This window comes from Schistocerca serialis, chromosome 3 (genome assembly GCF_023864345.2).
Source record: "Schistocerca serialis cubense isolate TAMUIC-IGC-003099 chromosome 3, iqSchSeri2.2, whole genome shotgun sequence".
Lineage (NCBI taxonomy): Eukaryota > Metazoa > Arthropoda > Insecta > Orthoptera > Acrididae > Schistocerca > Schistocerca serialis.
In genome coordinates, this window is record NC_064640.1 from 342,780,259 (window position 1) to 342,797,573 (window position 17,315).

The 17,315-nt window shown below is 43.2% G+C and overlaps 1 protein-coding gene and 1 non-coding gene across 5 annotated transcripts in view; one reads left to right on the plus strand and one right to left on the minus strand.

Moving 5' to 3' along the window:
• The window catches only part of LOC126470151 (plasma membrane calcium-transporting ATPase 2-like), a 374,428-nt gene that overhangs the window by 31,832 nt on the left and 325,281 nt on the right, over nt 1-17,315 (plus strand). The window lies entirely within an intron of this gene.
• On the minus strand, nt 9,524-9,598 carry Trnat-ugu (transfer RNA threonine (anticodon UGU)). The gene has a single exon. It is a non-coding gene; the product is annotated as a tRNA-Thr (tRNA).

Below are 17,315 nucleotides of genomic sequence, written 5' to 3' on the forward strand. Positions count from 1 at the left end.
AGTTTCCTAACTTTGTTGTTGTACCACGGTGGGTTTTGCCCGTCCCTCACAGTTTTACTCGGCACGTACCTGTCTAAAACGCATGTTACGATTGCCTTGAACTTTTTCCATAAACACTCAACATTGTCAGTGTCGGAACAGAAATTTTCGTTTCGATCTCTTAGGTAGTCTGAAATCTGCCTTCTATTACTCTTGCTAAACAGATAAACCTTCCTCCCTTTTTTTATATTCCTATTAACTTCCATATTCAGGGATGCTGCAACGGCCTTATGATCACTGATTCCCTGTTCTGCGCTTACAGAGTCGAAAAGTTCGGGTCTGTTTGTTATCAGTAGGTCCAAGATGTTATCTCCACGAGTCGGTTCTCTGTTTAATTGCTCGAGGTAATTTTCGGATAGTGCACTCAGTATGTCACTCGATGCTCTGTCCCTACCACCCGTCCTAAACATCTGAGTGTCCCAGTCTATATCTGGTAAGTTGAAATCTCCACCTAAGACTATAACATGCTGAGAAAATTTATGTGAAATATATTCCAAATTTTCTCTCAGTTGTTCTGCCACTAATGCTGCTGAGTCGGGAGGTCGGTAAAAGGAGCCAATTATTAACCTAGCTCGGTTGTTGAGTGTAACCTCCACCCATAATAATTCACAGGAACTATCCACCTCTACTTCACTACAGGATAAACTACTACTAACAGCGACGAACACTCCACCACCGGTTGCATGCAATCTATCCTTTCTAAACACCGTCTTGTAAAAATTTCGGCAGAATTTATCTCTGGCTTAAGCCAGCTTTCTGTACCTATAACGATTTCAGCTTCGGTGCTTTCTATCAGCGCTTGAAGTTCTGGTACTTTACCAACGCAGCTTCGGCAGTTGACAATTACAATACCGATTGCTGCTTGGTCCCCGCATGTCCTGACTTTGCCCCGCACCCGTTGAGGCTGTTGCCCTTTCTGTACTTGCCCAAGGCCATCTAACCTAAAAGACCGCCCAACCCACGCCACACAACCCCTGCTACCCGTGTAGCCGTTTGTTGCGTGTAGTGATTGTTTCGACTCGGCTCTGAGAGTTCAGGCACTCTCTCCTCATTGACCGCCTGAAGGTTGAAGGGCACCCCTCGCGCGCTCTGGCCCTATGGCGGCCCTTGCTCAGCGATCTGGCCGGGCCCTTACCCTTCCCACCAATTTATACTTCTTGTTCTTCCACGTTTACCGTTTTTAATGTTTGCTAAAATTGTATCATCTCGTCTGTGCTCGTTTTCTTGGGGTAACGGGCGGTGAGGTAGTGCTAGTGCGTCTCCCTCCGCATACCGTGCTCCGGGGACCTACAACTGCATTCTGGGCAGAGCGGCTCGCGCACCTTTCCTCCCTCTCACACGTCTCCCACTTCTCCTTGATTTTCTGTCTTTATGTATCTTGCTTACAGTTGGGCTTCCCAGGTTTTGCCTTTTCTATCCTCCTTCCGAGAACTATTTTTGGTTCGATGCATACAGAGTGGAGTGATGACCTCGCAGCCTGGTCCCTTTAAATCCAACAACCAATCACTAAACATGTGACAGTAAGAGGGCAGGGTATTAAGGGCCATCCTTAACAATGTTTACGCGCTGGATTAATTTCGGGTCGGTCCGGGTAGCGTGCACGGATAGCCGAAATGATTTAGCCGACCGCTCGCTATAAGCGGGAAATCCGGGTTAGAGACACTATTGCGTAATAGATTTACGCGTAATACAGCTGCTGTCAATGAATTTTCAGGTGGTAGCTGTGGTTTTCGCCTTCAAACGCTGGTTTGATACATATCTTGATGCAAGTCAGTCCTGTGCAAGCGTCATTCCTGCATAACTACCGCAGTCTACATCCATTGTACTTGCTTTATGTATTTAAGCCTAATTTAAAAATGTCACTAGTGATCGCTAGTAACAAGCAAAATTAACTGTCTGTTGTATGATAAATGTGTTTTCGTGTAAGCGATTTACCTCATTGACAGAACAGTACGAAATTTGCTAGACTATATAACATATTTTATAATAGGTAAAAATTATGGAAACATTGTCAGCCTGTTATACGTGAATCGTGTTTATATTCCGACCAGCGGCTATCTTAATTGTACTTAAATCTGTGTGTGTAGGGGAACATAGGCCACCAATTGTGTCAAAGTGATTCATGGCTTCATAATGCTGAATTCTTTAGAGTCTCACTTCGTGTGCAAGTGATGGCTGAAATGACTTAAATGGACGGCAGGAGCAGCAGCAGCGGCAGCAATAACCAGAAGTCACAACTTGACAATGACCGAGGAGTACTTGGCCGAGAGCTCGTGGATTTTAAACCACTCGACGCGGCTGGAATCCCGAGGAAACTTTATTAGTACATATCGCCGTGAAACTATGCACTCCAATATGTCTTAAATGTGATTTACTAAGATGCAGAATGTAATATGAACTATTCGGGAAAAATTAATAAAACGTGATGTATCTGAAGTTCACTACATTTCAACAGAAATTCTACTAACTGTAAGAGTTCAAAGGAAACCGCACTGCAATCGGATTTTTGTAATTTTATATTTATGGTACGTCAAATTAGGAACTCAAATATTAATCCCCCGCAACAGTTTCATTCCACTCCCAAAATTCTCACGAAAACCGACGATGAAATTTTCGGAACATCTTTAATTCCTCAATTCACGGCCTGATTTGTCGCTGGTCCACATAGCTTTATAGTAGAATGTGCGCCTGCACCGTGGGTCGCTGGGTTCTATTCCTGAGCGATGCAAATTTTTAAACAGTGCTGCATGTTCCACGAGCATTTCGTCGAAACATTAAATACATAAAGACGAAAGAATTAATTTGTAATGTTTTAATGTAAAAAAAAACTTTGTTAATCTTTCACAGTGGATTGGTAACAAAGAACTTTTGTCTGCGATATGTGTTTTGAAATAAGAACAGGTATAATTTTCGTATAAAATGGCAATTAATATGTGTTAATTAGCGTATTTGATAGTTACATGTAAATTTCGTAAATATTTGATCCGAACGGAAAACACACACAAAAAGAAACAACTCGAAGCAGGACTTTCCAGTATAGAGCGCCATGTACCTTCCACATCTTCACGTTTAACGGGGATGTTGGCAGAAAATGCACCATTACTAAAATACTTAAATCAGCCGGGAGTCGAACCTATGTCAGCCACGTCGTAGGCGATCTTTCTCCCTTGGAGCCATGTGACCCGTCGATAAAATCGGATGTGAACTTTTTGAATTAAAGTCGATCGGTCAATCTATTTTATCGAGAATTTTTGAGTTGCATAGAACTGCTTTGGCACATATGTATTTGAGTAATGAACTTCACGTATCATAAACATAAAAATGACAAAAATCAATTGTCGTGCGGGATTCTTGTTAACCAAAAACATCAAAATTTTCGGAAGAATTTGTCTAAGATGCATAACTATCTTAATTATTACCCGTTGCAGACCAGTACTTCGCGGGCTGAAATTAAGTAGTAATGTTTACACAGCAATTTTTTGCGTATGTGAAAAAATGATTACGTTAAAATTTAAGTCCACCCTGTAACTGTAGCTGGATGAACAGCTCTCGGAGGGAAAGTGAAGAGTACTTTGTTTCTGTATTTTCCAGTAAATGTTTCCATCAGTATACAAAAGTTGGTTTCCAATAACGGACGCTTTCGTAACAGAGATATTAAAATTTTATCACAGAAAATTTCCGACAAAACGAACGTGGTATAAAATTTCCACTGTTTGTTAACGTGTAATTGCTTTTAATATTTTCATTTGTACCCCGACTTACATCCGACAGTTCGTAGCTCATTTTAACGGTTTTCTGCCGTTAAGGATATCTGCAACGCGACTCACATTACTAAAAGATTTGCAACTCTTTAACAGATCTAATATTTGATTGCAGAAATAGATGTTCCGTCACTATGTACTAAATTTGCAGCTATCCGCGTGTAAGATTACAGTTCCATCTAACACGCGTGCATTTTCAGTAATATCTTAAGTCGAACGTAGTAGCTGCGCACTTGAGCCGCTTGGTAAAGCGCGATATCACTTCGCAGACGGGGCACGTGGAGACAGCATGTGAATGGAATGCTGCTTCTCGCGGCCGTAGCATCTCAGAATTTGGCGAGCGCACAATCAACTCAAAAATAAACTTGAAATTGGTGGATAAATTTAATTCGTTCTTTCCAACCGGTCGGTTTTCATGAAACCTACAAACGAATACAAAGCGCTATGTAAAACGCAATAAAAGATGCAAAAGTCGTTTGTTCTGACGACACTGGATGAAGTGCATAAAAGATTCTGCGCGTTTTGAGGAGAGGGGGAATGTTGGACTACTTCATTGAGCTACAAATTTTGTCGTCCCATGTACCGATGGCATGTCTGTCGCTCATTTGGTTACATGCCAGGTAGATAATTAGGGAGACCACGTCAGTCCTCTGTTTCTGAGACTGACGCTGACCTTTTAACATAATTACTCGTCCCTCTTCCAGCGTTTTGTCCATATGACTGAGGAGCTGATTCACGTGTGAGAGATGCAGTGGCGCCCCACATAAGTGTTCAAAACTGTAGTGTTCTCATGTAGAAACTTGAACGCGAGAAAAAATACATGCTACATTCTCATGTACCACGTCAATCTAGCTGACGCAGTTAGCATGTTCCTCCAGGTGAAGACAGTGTGAAAAGAAAGAAACTGACGTTTACGATGAAGTGTGTGAATAATCGATGGTGCATTTTACAGGCAGACCCGTTGTATGTGGATTCGTTATTCGCATTTCCGCAATTTTAGATTTAAGTCCAGTGCTGCCATCTGTTAACAGTAAGGGAAGTAGTGATGCGTTAGCGCATCTGAACGCACATCTCGTCATGTTTGTCCAGATGTGAATCGTCAGTTCTGACCAGTATAGCTGTGAAGTCGTAGTTGACAGGGTCTGTATTTAAAATGCCGAGTAATAGGAAATAGTGTTAATGTCGAAGGAAAGAAGCGTGTACGGAGATCGTATTCAGGAGAAATAAAGTAGTTCTGGGTAGCTGTGATATTGGTACATACGTTAGTGAAACTACTGTGAGAAATATTCGTGACAATGCGTAGTCAATTCGAAAAACTTGTCAACCTTAAACTGATTTGAGTGACTAGTAAGAAAATATCTTTCGGAGGCGATGGAAAGAACGAGGAAAAAACCTAAACCATTGGACTGAGTACCACAACTAACAACACGTGCCTCTCTGTGGAGCTGCTATTCAAACTGAAGCCAAGAGCTTGTATGCATATTTAACGAAAGACGACGACGATCCGGCACTTTTCTCGGCCATCAGAAGTTGATTTGATCGCTTCAAGCTTCGTTTTGCTTTCACGGCATAAAAATTGTAGGGGAGGCAGCTGCGGCAGATGGGGTTCGAGCCGAGGAATTCAAAAAGAGGCTAGAGGTTGTGACAAAAAACTGTATTGCGAAGCAAATTTTCGACATTTAAGGAGAGAGGCCTTCAGAATGATCAAAGATGCAATGACAATTTTTTGAAGAACATGATGCTAAAGGAGTAGTGAAGAGAAATGTTGAACATTCTCCTTGCAAAACAGTGTGGCACTTCAAATGAATGTCAAGCGCCTAGCGAGAGCACTTCAGCTACTAAGAATTGCGTTTAAGAAAATCCACCACGGCAACTGAATTGACTAAAGCACCATCACATTCTTCCGATGTAGAAGAACCTGATGCTGTTCAGGATGTAGATGGTCTTAATGTAAATGTGTATTATTGTGTGTTTCAGCATTAAATTTTTAAGTGTATAAATATTGAAATAAAATGAGTTTCAGAAAGTTTATCGTTATTTTTGGTAAAAAATATTAAAAAGGCCGTTTTAAAGAGAACATGTGAGTAAACGAGAACCTAACCGCATAATTTACATATAAAGTAACTCTAGATAGCGAATTCGGTATGCACGGCGATTCCACAGAACATAATTATCGCGTATAACGAGATTTACCTGTATATCCGCCGACACATTAACGAGAGCTCACAAAGTAAATAGCAAAAATCAGTATTGCTGTCTTTCTTGAGGACAGGTTGCAGCAAAAAACTACTTGTATTTACCCTCACTGGTGTGCAGTTCGGTTCAGTTCTGACTGGGAAGTAAGTCATCCAAAGCAGTATTCTCGCCAGTTCAGTAGACGTGGAAATCAATCGGTAAACGACGTAAACTTGCGTATTAATTAGCTGTAAAATCTCAAGGCAGTTTTAATTTGTATACACGAAACTTAGTACTCTCTAGAGCGAGCGTTTGCTACACCGAAGATGAAGTGGGTACTGCTGGTGGTATTCTAAAATTACACCAGACAGTGCGATAGCGAGGCAAAATATTCGGGCCATAAAAAGTTGGCCGTCGTGGCGTCCAGAGCCCCGAGGGACAATCGCCTGGCCCCCCTCACTAGCTGACCTGCTTACATCTCTCACCTTGTTTCGTAATTGACAAAACTATCTCCATTACACTTTTGCCTACTCACTTCCACTGCTAATTCTCCTGCGGCTAGAAGGTATTCACTACATTCCAACTTTAATACGGTGGAGTTTCTCTCGTCATAGTGCTTTTATTTCCTTAAATTATTTCTCAGCTTTCGCGTCAACGTTGTTTCAGTTGCGTCGATTTTAAAATCCCTACACAGTCCGCAAAGTTTCTGGCGGACATCACTAACCATAGATGAACTCCCTTGACCGAGAGACTGATGAACTCGCTGTTCAGTCCCTTCACACCCGTCAACCGACCGACCAAGCAACCAAGTTTCCCGTCATTAAATTCAAAGATCGAACCTTAGTGACAATAGAACCTCGCACTTGTAACTCAATTACAGAGTCCAGTATGTTGTTCAGGATAGTCCTCGCCAGAATAGTAAATTTGCTACAAGGTTGCGCGACAGGACAGTCATCAAAACTAGCCTCCAAGTCACGTTCTGATTCTGTTCATGCTTTGTGCAACTACTTTAAGGTAAACTGAAAACTGTTAGTGTCAGTTGTATGTAGCGTCGGCCACTTCCGACTAGTATGTAAGCCCGACAGCTGCAGACACATCTGCACCATATCACAACTGAACGAGTCGTGGCTATCATGATAGGCAACACGAAATGGTACAAGCAGACACTGCCGTTAACAGTTGTCACAAAACTACTGCTCACCACTAACCCCGTCATAGAAGAAAGCGCTTACAATGGGTAAAAGATCTGCATTTCGCCCTAAAACAGTACAAACAGTACCAACAGTACCAACTTTCTTTAGATAGTGATTCTTCCACGCTCATTGCTATTCATTGATCAAATCAACGGTCACCGATCGTCATACCGAGAACTGATGGAGTGGTCTACAGATATTAATTCCCGTCCGCCAGTTAGCAAGATGCAGTCACATAAGTTCCATGGTGTTGTGTGGATTGGCCAGGGATATGAAAATGCCCAAAATAGTAATACAAAACGATTTTTCACAAAACTGAGAAAAAATCGGTACATTGGCTTGGTCAGTGTCGGGAGACGAAAAAAGTGTGCAGTCAATAGAGGTATGGTGGGTTTGTTGAGCCGCCCCTTCCTTCCCCAGCCTATTTACGCAACAAATTAACTTCTTTGCCCGGGGAGACAAGGGAAGAGCCGTGGTGTATACAATCGCGTAGTTCACCATAATGCAGCAAGTAACAAGACATGTAGTGGCGCTGTAAGTCGTCTGCATGTTCTTACTGGAAATCGTTATCAATCTTACTTTATCTTTACTTGCTTAAAACTTTGTCAAAACATAGCTTCATCGATCGAGTTAAACTATTGGACTAGAGACCTTATTAGGTCTCACATGATTTATATATGCAGACTGAAGCTACTGATGAAGAATGGTACCGAGGCCGGAATTCGAACCCAGGTCTCTCCAGATCACTGGGTACACTAACCACTACGCAAGCCTGGCACAATGGCTTTGCGTAACTGCACGGACTCCCTTCTGCGTCCAAATTCCCATTCACGCTTCAGCCCACTTATCAATGCCGTTAGAGTTTGGGGGGAGTACAAACTGGACTGAGGCGTGAATGGGAATTTGGACTGACGAGGGAAGCGCGCTAGGGTAGTCCACGCCGTTGTTCAAAGCCACTGTGCCAAGGTGGCGAAGTGGTTAGCGTATCTGCCTAATGAGGACACCCGGATTGGAATCCCAGCCTTGGAACAAATTTTCATTCGTCGCATCAGTCCTAGTAGACACATAACAGCTTCATCGAATCCCAAATTTTAATGGCGCGTCAAGGGACGTTCTCACGATAGTACTGATTCGTATCGCACCGTGTGTACCAGAGCGTATTTGCTGTGTAGTTTGACTTCGTCAGGTCCGTTTTCTTAATCGGCGGCAGTGGAGATGTGGGGCCGGGCCGCAGGCCCTCTTAAGCTGCTGCTCACGTCGCGCCAATTGTAGCTGGCGGCGCGTCTGAGCGCTTTGCGCGCGCCTTTGGATGGCCGCCGATCTCATTACAATGGCAACTCGCCGTCACTGCCGCGCCACGCTTCATTCGGCATTTGTCATAGTTTCGTCATTCTCTGCTCTGTGCCTACTACTCAAGGGATCTTTGCGTTCAACCTAGTTCCTGAAGTCAATCGCCTATAAAGGAGACGTGGCTTTCTTCCCTTGGTCGTTAACACACTTCACTAACAACTATTAAAAGATAATCGGCCGGATAGCCGCGCGTGTTAGCACGTCGCTTCCGGGATTCGGGCGCCCAGCGGATTAACGACGCGACCTATGTACCGGCCAGCCTGAATTTGATTTTTAGGCGTTTTCCCACAACCGACTTGGTAACTGCGGGGTTAACACCCAAGCTCCGCCTTAGTTGCGCTATTCGGATTCATTTCAAAAACTTTTGCACCAGTCCACATGGATAACACTGTACGCAAGCAGTTGGGATACACGCTTTCCGTCCTGGTGCTAACGACGTGGCGGTAGAAGGGGCAACAAGCCAGTCCTTACATTAACCATGCCGAATCCGGTAGTAGCGATGGTGACCCGGTATGATGCGAGACACGGGCACAAGGAAAAACGGAAAGTATTAAGATTGCTTGCATTTGAAGTTCAGTTAACTCCACACTTCCTCGGTACCTTAAATGCCGATGTCGTCTGTGTTTAAAGTTGTTGCTCACAATTAGAGCAAGTTACAAATTTCGACAGACTCGCCATGGTAGCTGAAGTAGTGCTTTGCGAATGAGTTTTAGCTCCCGAAACAGTAGTTACATGAATCCGTTTGTATGCAGTCATTCTGATGCGCCCAGAAATGTTATCCTGAATGTAGTTACATACAGCAGCTACTTGCGTGTTTCCTGTAAAACAAAATCTAGCTTAAGAGCGAGACGCTGAGTGAGGTGGAGCCATGATAAGGCTCTGGAGACTATGGTCTTAGATGGATACAGCCAGAGCAAGATATCAGAGATTGAAATGTTAACTAAATCAAGACCCTAAGCTGTCGACAGGCGTTGATATACATCAACGGGGACAATTGAAAATGTGTGCCCCGACCGGGACTCGAACCCGGGATCTTCTGCTTACATGGCAGACGCTCTAGCCATCTGAGCCATCGAGGGCACAGGGGATGGGGATAGTGCGACTGCAGGGATTTATCCCTTGCACGCTCCACGTGAGACCCACATTCCCAACTTAATGTCGACACACTACATTCGTAGTGCACCTGCCCATTACACTTCGTTACTCGGGGCAGACAATCTTGCCGAGTCCCGTAAGAGTTCGGGCAATGCGTGTGCATCCAGTACAGGAGGTCAATGGCCGGTTACTCTTAACTATATGATGGTATCTGTTCTTTCGGACATGTCCTAAAGAGCAGATACCATCTTCATATAGATATCAGAGATCTTTCGTGAAATTTCTAGGCTCCATGAGCACCTATAAAATTAATAAGTTGGCGAGGTCGTAAGGGGGCCTTGCATGTGTAAAGGGGCTGTGATGTTGTCAGTATAGTTCTTTGCACATTGCATTTCTGAACCTGAAAGAAGGCGTAATGATAGAGAAAGCATTCAGCTTTATCACTAATCTCCCCACACCCCGTCGCCCCGATTCATTCTCTATCCATCTCTGGTGTTCTCGAAAATACTACACAGATTTTAACCGTAGTGGCAGATACAAGCTATCGTCACACATCTGGCTGGTATACCTTTCTATAGTCGCCATCTGGGGCATTCGGAGTAGTCTCACTGTTAGTAACCGTAGGAGGTTAGCGGGAGATGTAGGTGTTTTAGATAGAACTAAGATATGTGCTCAGATGGCAAAGTAAGGAAAACTGGCCAACAAATGTAGGAATACCGGTCCAAGTCCCTGTCTACCATATCGTTTTCTGCTAAGGCTCCCTCTACGTGATTATATTCATGTAATAGTCTACAATTCTCCCAAGAGTTCCTTTTTTAATGGTTAGTAGTTGCTAGAGCTACTTAGCAAAAGATGCATACTAGCTCTAGAAGGCCGCCGCATTGCTGCATTCAGCGTATGAGGAAACAGTTCTCCATCCGCTGTAATTCCGAAACTATTTGTGTGTAGACGAGCGAACAGTTGCGACCACACGTTTCACTGGGAATGTGGCGTCGGGGAAAGCAGGTCAGTTGGCATGAAAGCGGATCAGCCTGGGCGACCGCAGGCTGAAGGACAAGGTTCGCATACATTGCAGGCTCCTCTACGGATCTGCATGCGTGTAGGCAGGTAGGTCTGTTGAGCTGACTTACTACGGGGACACTTTGGACATTTTTAAACCTTAATTTCGTTAATCAAGTATTTATGACTCCTAGGATGAATTTTTACTCCGCAGCAGTGTACTGATTTGAGACTTCCTGGCAGATTGTGTGCCGGACCGGAACTCGAGCTTGGGCCGCACGTTAACATCCCGGTCCGTCACAGTTCCAATCTGCCATCTAGCGTGGTGTCCTGTCGGACTCAAAGATACACATTTTTGTAAGAGTGCGACGGCTTCTTGACTTTTGTTTCAGTGTGTATGTACTATTGTCGTCCGAACGCCTACGGGAATCAATTTGCGAGTAGGGGGTTAATGGACGAGTAACGCTGCATTTCAGCCTGCGATAAGTTGGAAGTTAGACGGTCAGGAACCTTGTTCGGATGGTGGCTCACGAAAAGCGGTAAGTCCGGGTGCGGCACAAATTTTCAGCTTTCGCCAGTGAATTATCACCATGCACTGTACGGTTGGAAGGCATGAATTCTCACCCTCCCTGCCAGTTCTTTCCCCTTTCTTTATTTCATATAACGGCCAAGAAGCATTAATGACCTCCTGTGTGATAATTCACCTACGGAAGAGAATATAAAAACGATTTTTTGAAATCGTATGCAGGGTGACAATTATTGAACTGTACGAAAAAAAACGGAAGTTAGTATCAAACTACGGTGTGCACACACTTCAACATGTAAATGTCACTACAGATATTTGGATTTAGGCAAGGACAAGTTCGGTATGCCTGTCTTCATTGGCGATAATGTACCGCAGACCAATAGCGAAATTCTGCACGACTCGCCAAAGTGTCTGAACGTAGATGCTGTCGACGACCGCATGAATGGCTGTTTTCGGATCAGCAATGGTTTTGGGATTATTGCTGTACACATTGTTTTTAACATGGCTCCACAAAAAAGCGTGTGTTCAGATCCGGAGAATGTGGCGGCCAATCGAGGCCCATGCCAGTGGCATCTCGGTACCCCAGCGCCAGAATGCGGTCCCCAAAGCGCTCCTCCAGGACGACAAACACTCCTGCTTCGATGGGGTCGAGCTTCGTCTTGCATGAACCACATCTCGTCGAAATTAGGGTCACTTCGAATAGTAGGGATGAAATCATCTTCCAAAACCTTCACGTACCGTTCGGTAGTCAGTGTGCCATCAAGGAATATCGCACCGATTATTCCGTGACTGGACATTGCACACAAGTCACCCGTTGAGGGTGAAGAGACTTCTCGATCGTGAAATGCGGATTTTCTGTCCCCGAAATGAGCCAATTTCGCTTACTGATGATGAACCCATCCAAATGAAAGTAGGGTTTGTCACTAAACCACATAACTCCCATCACGTCCCGCGGCCAAACGTAGAGTTTGAACGTCCTAACGCAAACCGTTTAAAGTTATGATGCTTTTATTTCATGTAATTCAATAATTGTCACCCTGTACTTAACTACGTAACTATAAACGACGGTAAACGTCACTGTTTACTGTGGGGGGACAACGTTTAGAGCTCTGAACTGTGATTGGTAGGGCTAGACTTTACTCATACAGTGCTCTCGATATAGGGGAACACTGTCAAGTTTCCTTCCACTGCGTCTTTATCTGGTGTTTTTGTGGAAGATTCACTTTATATTCGTCGTAAAACTGTGCGAATACGATGCACGATTCACGTGATTTTGGATTATTTGAAAAGGTGAGTAGCACTTTCGGTCAGCGATGTTGACTTTCGTGGAAACCCATTTTTTCGAAAGTCAGACTCGACAGCGCCTTCAGTGCTCCGCTGCCGTAAGCTCTCTACGTGATCCAGTGACCACTGTTCGCTATGACTGTAAAACTATCGCAAGAATAACACAAACGTTTGAAATTACATCCCTTTTCAAAACATTGATAGTGGTGAATATTAACACCATAGCACATTTTTGTAATCCATAAAAACGGAGGTATTACTCAGCGATGAAGCTTGTTACTTGGCACTGTACCGCCATAAATTTTGAAGTAAGTCTTAAAATGTGAAATTTGTTTCGTCATTCACGTGAGTGAATGCTGTTGGTGTGTCTGTAGAACTTACTCCCGATCGGGACCATGATGTCGTCTTCACTTGGTTCTTCAGTAGTTCAAAGTCCAACCTGTTCCACAATGTTCCTGCTACATTAAAGCATCACGTCGCGTTCTTCTATGCATTTCCGTTTTAGTCGCTTCGTCTGTGCGTTTTTCCCATATATTTGGTTTGTTCCGAATTAGTTCAGTTGATTTCAGGTCGCGGTTACACGGAGGTAATCAACGAACAGTGGTTTAATGTAAAACTTGCCCACGATATATACAGGCTTTGCTCTAGTTTGCCTCAATAATTCGTAACAATTATCGCTTCGTTTTTTTCTCTCCATTAAAATTTTTCTTTGGTTTCCAGGGTAGGTTTTTCTTGAACTGTGTTCTAAAGACACGAACAGCCGCGTTACAGACTACGGTCGTAGTTAACCGTTGCTGTAGGGCACGCGACTCCGTGGCATTTCACACCTCGCACTGCTAAACACAGTCTTTCAGACGGGCTGTCCTGATAGTATCGCTCAGAAGCTTAGATGACTGTCACATTTGTAAAACAGTAGGTAATAGCTCACTGACCGCCAGACCTTGTAGTTTTCGGACAGTAAGTGCAATTCTTCAAAATGAGGCGAGGTGCAGCAGCGATTTGTATTGCCGCAAGACCTTGCCTTTAGTTACACGAAGCTGACTTGTTGTCAGACTGAGACGTTCTCGCAATCTGTTAGAATATTGCTGCGAGGTGTGGAATCCTTACCAGGTGGGATTGACGGAGGACATCGAAAGGGTGCAAAAAAGGGCAGCTCGTTTTGTATTATCACGTAATAGGGGAGAGAGAGTGGCAGATATGATACACGAGTTGAGGGATGGAAGTCATTAAAGCAAAGACGTTTTTCGTCGCGGCGAGATCTATTTACGAAATTTCAGTCACCAACTTTCTCTTCCGAATGCGAAAATATTTTGTTGAGCCCAATCTACTTAGGTAGGAATGATCATCAAAATAAAATAAGAGAAATCAGAGCTCGAACAGAAAGGTTTAGGTGTTTGTTTTTCCCGCACGCTGTTCGGGAGTGGAATGGTAGATAGTTAGTATGATTATGGTTCGATGACCCCTGTGCCAAGCACTTAAATGTGAATTGCAGAGTAATCATGTAGATGTAGAAAATTTTGGACTGTCTCATCTGTCTTCAGGCGCTTCACAGTTCTTCGCTAAACTCTTTAAGGTACGCAGAGATTTAAAGATCCGTAAAATAGTCATTCCTGTAAAGAAGTTCAATTAATTGAATATTATTTGTGCTCAAAATATTTTTTCAGATGCAAAACGTACCGAACGTCATAAAATTATAACAGCCAGAAATAGTTTCGTTCAGTAATGATCGTAGAATCGTGTATCGTATGTCTGGCGTTTTGGGCAACCGTATTGTGCTAAGTCCGTAGATACAACAGAGCAATTCCAAATAACGTGCACTGCTAGCTGTACACTTACAACAGAAAACACCTAATATACAACAAAAATTAGGGACGAATCGTCATAGCTGCTGTTGGTTAGAGAGCGCGAAGTTTTTTTTACGACGCAAGAGTTATCCTCAGACCTACTGGTCAAAACTAGTGAGAGCCTGTTGATACCGCCACGCATTTAGGTTACAAAAATTGATGTTTAAAATAGCGCTGACAATTTGCAACTGACAGTATCCAGACTAAATACTTTTTTGTATCACTGGATATGAGAGTATATCTACTTTTTGTGTAATGGGGAAGGCGGCAGTGAATGCCAGCAAGTTACCATCGAGAACGCTACTACAGATAAGGCAGTGTACCTGTGTCTGGAACTGTGGCCTTGTTGTGAGACCAAGAACTGGTGGAAACAGGAAAATTTATCACAGTTCTTTATCCGATGAGAACTGGAGTTGAGTTCTTAGTCTGTCTGAAGTTAGTCAAACCAACAGTGGTCGGTAGGATCTTCTCAAAGTAAGTAATAGTTCGTCACTATTTCTTTAATTCACAATTTCCGAAGAGTTGTTCTGCAATATAATGTTCCTTAACTATAATTTCAGAAATAATTGGTATTTCATGTTATAGTGAAGGACAACGAAGTGTGATGTCGGGCAGTTTCCAGTGTTCATAAAACGAACGTAGTGTATCAACCTTTAATAATCGGGTTCATGTAAATGTCGCCAATATTGAACTGTGGTTTTGAAACTGTGACTGACTGTTCATGAAATAAAAAATAAAAAAGTTGTCACTTCTTTCTCCCACTATGCGTTTCGAGGGCTTGCACACTCACCTTAAAGTGGATCAGTGGATTACAGCAAATTTATGTTCGCTGGATATAGCCATTTGTCTGTTTTGAACTTCCTTTCGTTAAAAATAAGCGAAATGGGGTTGAGACAACTGGCTACCTTCAGCAAACAAAAGTGTAATGCAGTTCACTGATCGACCTGAAGATCATGGTGTAAACTGTAAACCCTCAACCCTCGAAAAGTGTTGTGGGAGAAAATAAATAATGGTTATTTATCTTCCGTACGCAAGTGTAGCGGCAGTTATTGGAAATCTCAGAATTTGCTAGCTGCACTGTACTGCGAAGCTCCCGGGCAGATCGCGAAGTATTTACCGCCAAAGTTGTCAATGGAATATATGTTAAGGTAACGGGTGTCTAATTGCAGCAAACATGTGCGGCATAAGTAAAGCGCCAACTTCCTCGACAATGAATTGAGACAACGTGAAAATTCTCAGCAACTTTAGTAACGCTAATAACAGTAAGACGGATTCCATGGGGACTGAGTAGGAACATAAGACAGCGAGGGCTCGGCGGATTTTCCAAATTCGAGCCGTGAGTCCGCACTTCGTGGCAAAACCTCCACTGCAGATTATCTGATCAGACAGAAGACGATTTTGATTATCGACTGTATTGTTCCTCGAATCTGTCAAAGAACATAAAAGCTTCGCCGAAACATTTAAAAAATCTTTGATTTTGGATGGACACTTTTTCTATCTCAAATTTCCACATTTTGTGCCTTCAAGGTTTTATTTTGAATGGTGAACATTCGATGTGCAATAAATGGAGAAACATTTATTTCTATGTTCGTCATTCAGTTTACGCATGAGTTTTCGTGCATGTAGTTCATTATTTAAATATCTTTTCTTTCCAGCCTCACTGACGCTATTAAACTGATGTTACTTCCTATTCTTTGGCGTCATGTTTGAGGAAGCAAATGGTATAAACCAGACTAGTTGCTGTAGTTTCGGACAAATATGAAGTCAGCTGTATTGTTTAAAGCGCTTCAAAATGAGTTTTTCAAATGCAAGATAACAAAACTGTCATTTAGGAAAGCAACGAAATACTGGGAATTCTTAGACATGACAGCAGCTTCCAACAACACTGCGCCACCAGAGTGATAAAAAAAATTAGCGTGATTTTGGAACGCGTAGTTTCGTACACACACCCAGAAGGAGAAAGATGAAAAAGTGCGTTACTAGCGGTTTTGGGCGCTGCCTGTTGCACATAATTTCGAGTACTTACGTGGATGGGGTGATGTACCGGCGCTATCGTGGGAACATGGAAAGCAACTGGGTTACAGGGATTGATAGTGAAGATGTTCGCGGTTGTGTTGGTCGACTCTGCTGTTCGTATGTCCGTATTCAGTTCCGACGCTGGGATAAAAGTTCGGGTGGTAGGTTTATCTCAAACGAAGACTGATCACGTTGGACCGGATGCAGCTACTGGCTATTAACACAGGCGAAGCAGTTTGCTGTAGGCATTGTAGGCTGTTGAGTAATATCGGTCGCCCAATGGTGTGAAAACAAAAGGGATGTTAAGAGCATTTCTACAGCCCGCTACAGCTTAGAGTATACACGTTATATAGCCATGCATAGCGTTGAATCTCAGATCCTGTTTCCCTGTGTTGGATGCGTACACTTTACTTGCATCACAAGCAGAATAATTTCTAAGAATCAGCATTATAGAAATTGAGACTTTAGAGTTAAGCTCTAATGGATGCTTCTCTGCACAGCGATTTATTTTAATCTGGATTTAATTCGGATATCTACTGAATCCCTTTGTCAGAAATATTGTTTCGTTGGTAATTTGAGTAAGGGAAGCTAAAGAATTAACTAATCCAAAGAGAAGTTTCAACGCCAGTTACGACCAAGATACACAGCTCTCTTCTATGCAGTGACGTTATGACGTTACCCAGACGAATTGAAGCGATTGGGATCCTGTTGCGATTTTCGTAGTGTGGGCTTCATGTGGTATCAGTGAACCACAAGAAAGATGCACATATGTTCAGAATCCTGTGCAAAGAACCAATAGTAAACGTGGTTTGCACTGTCGGCCCGCACTCCCGATAAGCAAGGTTGAAATCTCCATTGCGTAATTCAGATCTCCCTAAACCATCCAAGGCCAACATTACGGTGGTTCTTCCAAAAGAGCCAGAGCGAACTTCCTGTATCGTACTTGTCCGGTTCAGACTTCATCCCCGAAAGACAGCGTTAGTGGTGGGCCGTCTGTCACCTAGATTAAATATCTAGGCGTAACGTTGCAGAA